At 36.4% G+C, this 10,429-nt stretch overlaps 1 protein-coding gene across 2 annotated transcripts in view; it reads left to right on the top strand.

The window, feature by feature from the left end:
• Positions 1 to 5,381: 5,381 nt before the first annotated feature.
• LOC107751892 (catenin beta-1-like) overlaps positions 5,382 to 10,429 on the top strand; it is a 32,507-nt gene continuing 27,459 nt past the window's right edge. For both annotated transcript variants that reach the window (XM_016567667.1, XM_016567665.1), the window contains exon 1: positions 5,382 to 5,553. The gene's annotated coding sequence lies outside the window, so the exon portion shown is untranslated. The remainder of the gene's footprint in view (positions 5,554 to 10,429) is intronic.

The raw sequence follows: 10,429 nt of genomic DNA, 5'->3' as shown, positions 1-10,429 counted from the left end.
GCTGGGGTGGGGGGTCAGACTGACTGATGCAAGTACGTCTGTCTGTGTGTGCAGGGAGTCATTGTGCTACCGTGTATCACGGTTCTTTGCAAAAGACACGTATAGACAGGTATCATCCTCGACATCAGAAGACAGGTGTGGCGTGAAGACCGTTTTTGATGTGACCTTTGCAGGATCTGTGATTGTCTTTAAGGTTAAACAATAAGGCGATATCTGCTGAAACTGAACCAGAGATGGCATCACACAAATCTGTCATCACTTTGAAAATCCGAACATAATTATAAGCCTTCTAGAAGTAATCATTTTATTTAAAAAAAAAATAAGAAAGTGATGTTAATTATCCATGCTGCTGAGGAAGACAGGATAGATGGATTTGTGGAATGGGTGGGGTGGGGGGTAGATTTTATACAATAATAAAAGATGGAGGGGGATTTATACAAAGAGTAGGTTTTTCATTGTGTGAAAATACAAACACAGATGAGCTGTGTCTTTGATTTGTTCCTGCTTTTCACTCCACGCAGCAGGGATGCGCAGGCAGACGTGCCCTCTCTGCATTCGATGTAAATAGGTACCGTGGACGCTGCATGATGAGATTATATTCCACCTGTTTCTCTCTCTTTGCTTTCTTCCTTTCACCCTCCATCAAAGGACACATTTTTTCAGCACTATTATGGTTTTTTAAGCTGGCTTTGATTCAGCTTTTTTTTTCAGTGTTTTCCTCTGAATTGATGTGTTGCATGTTTAAGTTTCCTTGCAGATGATTGTGTTTTCAAATCAAGGTGACTGATAGCCAGTTTTTAACCACTAACAGAAAAAAAAGAGTTCATTAAAATTAAACAAACAGAAGAGAAATTATAATTTTTTTAATGGAATTAAATCTTTTAAATAATCTATGAATAGAAGCTGTCTTGTGTCATTCACCTTTAATATAATATTGGTTAAAATTCTAAATTCATGATGTTGTAGAAATATTACTCTGCCTTTTTCTTTATGCGGCTATTGTTTTTACACATTATATATGTATAAATATATTCTATATAAATACTGAATTCAGATCAGCTTGTTGCCGTTCATATTTCATTCAACATGGTGCAATTCAAGGCCTTTTTAACCATTATATTCATTATTCATCATAAGTATTATGTTTCTGTATCATAGCATCATTTTTATATTACAGTCTAGTACAACCCTAAACTCATGGCCATCGTAATATACCAGCAGCAGCCATTTCTGTATCATTTCATGAGGCTTAATAAAGCTTAATAGGCCACCAGGACATTAGAAATAGACGTCTCAGTCTCTACCATCATGACTGAATCCTCTATTTGACTAAAACAAACTGCACAGTCACTTCTTAATATTCTGATATGTCTTCAAAGACGTATTCCCCCCCTTTCTAACTTCTGCAAACAAAGAAAGGATAAAAGGCTGATCTCGGCATAAGCAAGAGCAGGAAGAAAAGAGAAAATTGATGGAGATGTGTTCAGCGCTCTGATGTGTATTATACGGTTTTTAGTTGGTGTTTATTGATGTCATAACACTCTTCATCTTTTAACAGTTCTTTGATTTGTTTTTCTTTTGCTTCAGGGGGGATTAATAGAAAAAGAAAACAGTCAGTACTAATAAATGTTGGTGAGAAACAGCAAAAACAACTGGCAGCGTCATCGTTATTATTATTATCATCAACAAAATTAATAATAGCAGACTAATAAATAGTTGAAATTTTACAGCAATTCGGTATTGTTTGAAATAATTCTGCATGTGTTGCTTTGCAGTCTTTTAAAATATTAAACAGTGATAATACACAGAAACAAATATTTATTTGAACAAATGTTGAATTTAAATTGAGGTATTAAGTTATTGTTGTTATTATTATTATTATTTTACATTAACAACGGCTTAATTTGCCATAGCCAACTGTTACTAACCACAGCCAAATTAGCAACATTGTTAGAATCTCATAATTAAAAAATGTTGACACTGAGAGTAAAATACAAAGGCAAAATTAGGACTGAATTATTCTATATCAAGAATTAATCAGATGCCTTGATATTTGACAACTGTTTCTTATAATAATAATAATAATAATAAATTGGACTGTAATAATCATTTTAATAATGACGACTTTTATATATTGAAAAGACAAAATTTCACCCCTCTTCTCTTGCTCTCTTTAACTCATTTTGCTTTCCTTTTCCCTGACATTTTAACTTTTTTTTTTTTTTTTTTTTAATGCAGAGGTATTTATTCAGTGCCCGGCTAAAATTCTACAAGTTCTAATGCTGTGTTCAAGAGGAGCTTTCCATTTTAAAACCACAATGCACTACTGATCTGGGGATCCCGAACTTTATTCAGTATTAGAGATTTCAATAGCAGCAGTTGGAATAAAAGTGGAGGGCTGAATGTAATGGGGGTGGAAAAGCAAGTCTTTAGTCTGTGTTTTTGAACCTCACAATGAAGCAGAACACAAAAGGGGCTGGTCCGCACACAGATATCGTTGCCTGTGCAACCTTACAAAGCGGAGAGCCTTTGAAGAGAATTTTGAGTCTTTGCGCTGAAAAGAAGCTTTGTATTTGTTTATGTGCATGAGAATACACTGAGATGTCTGAGGCTATAGGTGGATATTCTGAGTTCTGTGATTTAACAGTTAAACAGCAATGCCTATTAAGATGAAAAAGTTGTAGAGCGTTGCAATTTAATCAGGAACGAGGGAGGCTTTAATGCTATTTGCTGGTGCTATTTGTTTGTATGTTTGCATTCAAATGAAATGAAGATTGTACATTTTTAATAAATAAAAAGACTGGTGTTAGTGAGCTTGTATTTAATTTTTTTTTGTCTTTTCACTGTTTCACAGACTGCTGTTAATTTGTTGGAAGAATGTATGTAAATGCTTTCAAATTCTAAAATTTATATTCATTGTTTGAGCATCAAATATGGTATTTTAATTAAAATGATCTGACAAGCGTAGTAGATGGGTCAGTGTTTTTATTTGACCTTTCACCACAAAGAATATTGCATAAATGGTTTTAGATACTTTCTAAATATTACGTTGCTTTTAATATTAAATGTGATTTTCTTTCTTTTGTTTTCTAAGAACATTTATTAGTTGAAAAACTCTTTCCTTTAAATTGTGGCATATAAATATTTCTAAAGAAAATCTTGTGAGCTGTTTATTCATGACAATTCCTCCACAAAATATACTTTATGAAAGAACAAGTTTAAGAATAATCCTGGTGATTTAAAATGTGTGTGTTTGTATGTGAGTGATATTGGTAGAGTCTTTTTTATGTTTAACGTTCCTTCCAAATGGGGCAAACCAACAAATGTTGCCGAACATTAAGCATAATAACAAAAAGCTACCTCAAAAACAATTAAAATTCATGTTTCTTCTTTAGTTTATTTTGCTATTTATTCAGTCATTGCAACAATTTGTGTTTTTGCAATTACTGATTTTTCTCTGTGTCCAGTGTCTGCAGCCCTGACTTATGAAAATCTGGTCCTAGTTTTCCAATTAGCAAAATGTATTATTTCTACAACAATAACATCAAAAATGTATTTTGGTTTCATAATTCTCAACAATTCTAAATTAAAAGTAGCCATGAACAATTATACAATAAAATAAAAGGATAAATCCTATAAACCTGCTCTTACATGATAAGTTCGTCATTCATCAAAACATACAACCAATTAAAATGATCTGTAAGTCACAGGAATTATTTGGCTCAGGTATATGTGACACTAATGATAAATCATATAAAGTTCAGAACAGGTTTCCTAATTAACACAAGTGAATAAAAACGTTATTGTCTCAACACGATGTTTCCTCATCTTATGTGCTGTTGTACACATTGTTACCAGTGTTGAGTCCATCAGTGTTGTGTTAATAATGTCATTAAAGTACCAAAATTATATTTATTTACCTAAAAGCACATTTTTAAGTCACATAAGTGATTGTAAAGACTTTTTTGTTCTCTTCCATGTTGGTACCGTGGACCTTGGCTGTCTTCTGCCCAGCATTATTGTGACAGCCAGGATGTCAGTTCAGGACCTTTGGAGAAGTCGGGGTCATGGTAAACAATCATGCCAGCACACAAGTGGGTTTTAGCGAGCCCCTTTCATTCACGTGCAGAGAAAGGTGCCCTCCCCTCAGCACACAGCTTCAATTCCTCCGGCTTCCCGAGGGAAAATACTGCCTTTCTCTAAATAAACCCACTTATATCTCTCTCTCTTTCACCCTCTCTCTCTCACACAAACATACACGCACTCCAATAGGAGAGCAAAGATAGTTGTCAGTTGTTAGAATTTTAATTGTGACATTTACTAATAAGACGTTGAGAAGCGGATGGAACACAAACAAACAAGGGTCAATCAATTACCAATTTTGTCATAAGGTATGCAAAATACCCCAATGCCTTCAAAATGTTTTATTGTTGTAATTAAAGATGATATATTAAACCAAATATATTGTTCAAGTGTGTTTTGGCACTGTAATGTTACCACAGCCCCTTCTCTCTCTCTCTATTTTGCCATGGGAACTCAGGGAAGAGTTGAGGTAAGAACCAGTCTGAACATGACAGCTTCACCATGGAGGCACACAGTCACAACACCAATTGTGTTTTGGAGACATGCAAATTAGGCACGTTAAAAGGCCATTTATTAAATATGCATCGTCATTTCAGGGGTTTAAACGTCATACGTCGAATATTTGCTTTCGTGAACCCAATACTCCGCTGCAGCCGAGAAATAATGTCCTCGGAGCTTTTCTAGTTTTAAATGAAGGCAAATACAGTCTACAATTTAACAGATCATCATTTAGCATGTATAAGTAAAATGTCTCAGCAGTTTGATCCAGTAGTTTTCCGATCCTCGCTGCATTGTTCTACACAGGAGAGAGGGTTAACTTCCTCCGCCTCTAAAACCTAAACGCTGAGCCCATATTAGCTCCCGTCTGACAGGAAGGTTTACAAACATTTATTTCCACAAAGAAATTGCCATTTTTCTTCATGATTTAAGTCTGGTTGTCTTGTGGCGTTGCTTCTCGCCAATACTATACACACACTCTTTATTGCGATAGTCATAAAACTTAATGAATAGGTGCGCCTCCTTGCCGCACCACAGCCGTGCAGTTCGTTGTATTCCTACGCACGAATCCTTATTTCTACATACTCCCTAAATTATCTCTCATTTCGTTTGTTCAGCTCGCAGCCATCTTTAACACTACCGAATTTTATATCTGTAAGTCACTGTTGGGAACAGAAACGCTTTTGGTTCCATTTCTATAAAGATCCAGCGGCTCGGGATCTAGTTTTCCGGAAGGCGGCAGGATATGGTGTGGGTAGGAGTTTTTATAATGGCTCGCACACATATGGCGTGACGCCATCTTTCCCAGTGTGCTGCTGCTGCGCGAGCGCGGAGTCCTCGCGCACACGTTCACTCTCAGCGGGAGCTGCCGCGCGCTGCGGGTCGTTCTCTCAGATTTTTTCAACGGATTGTCGCCGTTATTCGTGTTTAAGTACTGAGAAGCGAAAAGGGAATATACAGCGTTTGACACAGGTAAGTGTTTTCGCCGACAAAATGTGTGGTTCGTTATCGTGTGGAATGTTAGGAGGGAATGTCTTTCTGCAGCTGTGGGGAAAGAGGAGGCGAATCAGCCAGTGGAAATATTACTGCAAAATCAAATACCAAATTCCATTTACATGTACTCATATAAACGCGGATTTGTTCGGCTATAATACTATAAGCGTTTTAATGAATCAGGAAAGGTGTATTTAAAGCTCCGAGTTAAAACATTTTGTGTCTTTGCTGCTAGCTTGGTTACGTTAGCAGTTTAGGGCTGGAAAAGTGTTTTGTAGAGACCATGTAAAATCCTCCCCTAACTCAACTGGATCTGACTTATTCTTCTAATTTTTTTTTTTTTACATTAATTACCTCCTCTGTGAATACTCTCTGTAAAATTCAACTAAAGTTGGTTTAGTCTGACAGCAATCTCAAACCCGTGTTTTAAGTCGGTTGTGCGGTTGAAAGTTAGTCTGTGGTTAACTAATATAAACTAGCTGTATTTCAGTTTACCTTCTAAGCTCTGTTTGCGTATTACTGAACCAGAGATGTTTTTTTCAAAGCTTTTTTTGTGACTAACTAAAATTGAGGATAATTAAGTTTGGGGTAACATTTTCTGCTCAGATGCGAGGCCATCTGTATCACCTTGAGTTCTAAATGCTTATGCTATTAGTAAAGTCATGCGCTAATAAATACTCTAAATATGACCCATATTTAAGTCTCCTTAAGAAACAAACAAAGGCATTTAAAGTGTTTGGCCGTTGAGAGGAAGTCGAGGAGGAGCTTGAGTGAAACCTGACTCTGCTGGAGCTCGTGCAGAGGGGGGTGGGGATCATCGGCTCGGGCTCGATGCGCACACACGGGCGCATACCCTACCCATACATCACTCCCTAGCTCTTCTTAACAATACACCCAACTGACTTGAGCTTTACTACAATATTCAGTGAGTGAAATTATTACATTCTCAAATGACGTTACTGCAGTCTGCCTTACGTTCTGTAAAATTATGGGTTCATATTAATTGTTTAAGGGTTTGTTTTTTAGCGCTGCATCAGATACCTTAGCCGCCCCTGAAAGCACAACTGGCAGTAGACGCATACCCTACCCATACATCACTCCCTAGCTCTTAACAATACACCCAACTGACTTGAGCTTTACTACAATATTCAGTGAGTGAAATTATTACATTCTCAAATGACTTTACTGCAGTCTGCCTTACGTTCTGTAAAAGTATGGGTTCATATTAATTGATAAATTAATTGATAAAAAGGCACCAAACATAGGTGCCTTTTTCCTCCACCTCTGCCATGGCAGTATGCATATCTTCCTCACTTTTTCATAGACATTAGGCATTCTATAGTCTTATTTAGTCCATGGTTGAAGTAATTACCATAGGTTTTTTTTTTTATACTTAAGATTTTATGGTTGTGGTTTGGTAGTTTCTGAGAAATAAACATCAGTAGGTATACATTTGAAATAAATATTTATGCTGCTTGTTCAATTTACTTAATTAAAATGAGCTAAAGTGACAATTGCTTAAACATTTTATAAATTTTAACGTGATTAGTCCAATTAATTATTTAAAATAAAAGTTTTTTTAATTCATTTGTGGTTGGACTACATGAATAATTTTGGTTGCATTAACTGAAACTGCATGGGTGGATTTCTAGTTCCCAGCATGCTTTGCATGACTCAATTAGGAGAGAAGAAGAGAGCACTGTACATTCACTCCCCCCACCTACAATCCCTGCCGGTACGAGACTCGAACCCACAACCTTTGGGTTACGAGTCCGACTCTCTAACCATTAGGTATACATTGGAAAGAAATATTTCTGCTGCTTGTTCAATTTACTTAATTAAAATGAGCTAAAGTGACAATTGCTTAACATTTTATCAATTTCAACGTGATTAGTCCAATTAATTATTTAAAATAAATGTTTATTTAATTCATTTGTGGTTGGACTACATGAATAATTTTGGTTGCATTAACTGAAACTGCATGGGTGGATTTCTAGTTCCCAGCATGCTTTGCATGACTCAATTAGGAGAGAAAATGTTCATTTATGCATTGATTTAAAGGCAGAGCCCTTTTAGTGTTAATGTTCAGTTATGCTGGACATTTAAAATTGAGTAAAAAAAGTCTGTACTTGTTTGCATATTTAATTTTACGTAAAGTGATTTTGCTTCCATGTGAAATGTACTTAAAATAAAATAAAAAAACAATTACTTACTGTTACAATGACAAAAATGATATTAATTTGAACCTATCAGAGTTAATAAAATGCTTGTAATAGTTGTCAAACATCTCCACACATTCAGTTTGACCGTTGTGTGCATTATCAAGAACTTTTAGAAAACTTTGTTGTTGTTGTTTTCCTAATTGGTGTATGAATCCTCATTTTCCTTTATCTATGGTCTAACACGCAATGTTCTCCCGCTGTTTAATTTTGTAAAATAAAAGTTTTTTTAATTCATTTGTGGTTGGACTACATGAATAATTTTGGTTGCATTAACTGAAACTGCATGGGTGGATTTCTAGTTCCCAGCATGCTTTGCATGACTCAATTAGGAGAGAAAATGTTCATTTATGCATTGATTTAAAGGCAGAGCCCTTTTAGTGTTAATGTTCAGTTATGCTGGACATTTAAAATTGAGTAAAAAAAGTCTGTACTTGTTTGCATATTTAATTTTACGTAAAGTGATTTTGCTTCCATGTGAAATTTACTTAAAATAAAAAAAATAAAATTACTTACGGTTACAATGACAAAAATTATATTAATTTGTTTGAGTTAATAAAATGCTTGTAATAGTTGTCAAACATCTCCACACATTCAGTTTGACAGTTGTGTGCATTATCAAGAACTTTTAGAAAACTTTTTTTTGTTGTTGTTTTCCTAATTGGTGTATGAATCCTCATTTTCCTTTATCTATGGTCTAACACGCAATGTTCTCCCGCTGTTTAATTTTGAGTCTTCATGCCCAAACTCTCTAAATGGAAGCGTCTGAGGGTAGTCATTTCAGTTGTACAGAGTGGCTTCAGTATGTTTTTGGATCTGGGTGAGCTATATGAAGTCAGAATGCACTGAACCAAGCTGTATTTGGCGTGTACGTGCACATGTGCGCAGACTCATGCTGTTTGAGCATCTCTCATCACAATTGACACATTTGGAGCAGATGTGTAGTATGGGATGTTCCTGGGAGCTAGCAACTAAGATCTTTTGAAATACTGCAAACAATAGGCAGATCTCTGAAACTGAATGTGGGTGTTGAAATCACTATCAAAGCTGCATGGCCCTGGTCACAACAGGCACTTAGCCCAAGCTGTTTGGGTGGTATTTAAATTCACATTCTGTCCGAATGCCAAGGATTACAAACAAATCCCTCAGTCTTCTCAAGCCTCCTCAGGTTTCTTTGGAGGAGCCTGTTGTTGACTGTGGAATAGGCACATGGTTTGAGAGAACTTTTGGTGGTTGATCTTTCTTTCTTTTTTTTTTCTCGCCATATGTCGGATACTTTAAATATTGATGGAAAGCCCAGGTGCAGTCATGTGCGTGTGAATTGCATAAGTGCAATACTAATTTAAGTATACTGTTTTATGATCGGGCTAGATGAAACATTCTGGTGTTAGATTTCACTTTTTTGTTAAAGTGCCCCTATTATGCCATTTCGAATATTGCCTTTCATGCAGTGTGTAATGTAGCTGTATGTGAATGCAAACGATCTGCAAAATTGTAAAGCTGAAAGTGCATGATAATAGTGTTGTCAAAAGTACAGATGTCGGCAACAGTCGGTACTGAAATTTTAAAAGTGTGACGATACCAGCATTTCCTGCTAGCATTTTGAGCGCTGTTGCGTGGATTCTCAAACAGCTCTGATTGGCCATTGTGTTCTCGTGCTCAACATATATGTCTGTGATTGTCTACAATGATCATCGCTTCACGCTCTTCACCAAGCGCTTACACAGATACATAAGGGGGCGTTTGAAAGCCGTGTCTATCAGCAAATTCATCTATGAGCAGATATATTAGGGATCTGCTGATAGACGCGGCTTTCAAACGCTCCAGTGTGTATGTTTGTAAGTGCTTGGTGAAGAGCGTGAAGCGATGATCATTGTAGCCAATCACAGACATATCTGTTGAGCGCGTGAACACAATGGCCAATCGGAGCTGAATAAGAATCTGCTCAACAGCGCTCAAAATGTTAGCGGGAAATGCTGGCATTGTCACATTTTTATAATTTCAGTACCGACATCAGTACTGTTGACAACACTACACGATAAATAATTGTCACCCAAAAGAAAGAATCGACTCTGAACAGTCGAAACGAATCGTCTTTAATGCTAATCCCACTTCTGTGATGGCTACACGTCACAGGGTAACGCATTTGCATAATGCCCGTTTATGTTCTACGTTGGCCGGCCGAGAACAAGTTGACCCCACCCTCAAACACTGTAGCTTGTTTGTGTGGTAAACATCATATCGAGAAGATGCTGTGCAAGTAAATTTGTTTTATTTTCACTTCCGAATGAAGAGGCTGTAAAGTTCAGTGGTTAAAATGAATTTTTTTCCACTGTACCACAGCAGTACAACCCAAATCTGTTTTGTGTTCCGGCCATTTTACAGACGACTGCTTCTCTAATCTCGAGGAGTTCAACACGGGATTCACAAAACGCTTGCTCTTGAAAAATGGCTCAGTACACAGTTTATTTAGACCAGCTGGCTCCACTGAATCACAACCTGTAAATATGATTAATAATTGATGTTTATATTTTCTATTGAGCTTTCAAAATACAGAGCTATTGCAGTTAGGGCTGGGCGATTTTCCAGATTTTATTGATTAATTCGAATTTATTGTTTTGCCACGATTTTATTTA

The sequence above is a fragment of the Sinocyclocheilus rhinocerous genome, unplaced genomic scaffold (assembly GCF_001515625.1).
Source record: "Sinocyclocheilus rhinocerous isolate Xijiao unplaced genomic scaffold, SAMN03320098_v1.1 scaffold752, whole genome shotgun sequence".
Taxonomy (NCBI): domain Eukaryota; kingdom Metazoa; phylum Chordata; class Actinopteri; order Cypriniformes; family Cyprinidae; genus Sinocyclocheilus; species Sinocyclocheilus rhinocerous.
The sequence above is the reverse complement of the archived record's forward strand: the minus strand, read 5'-3'. Positions and strand labels throughout refer to the sequence as shown.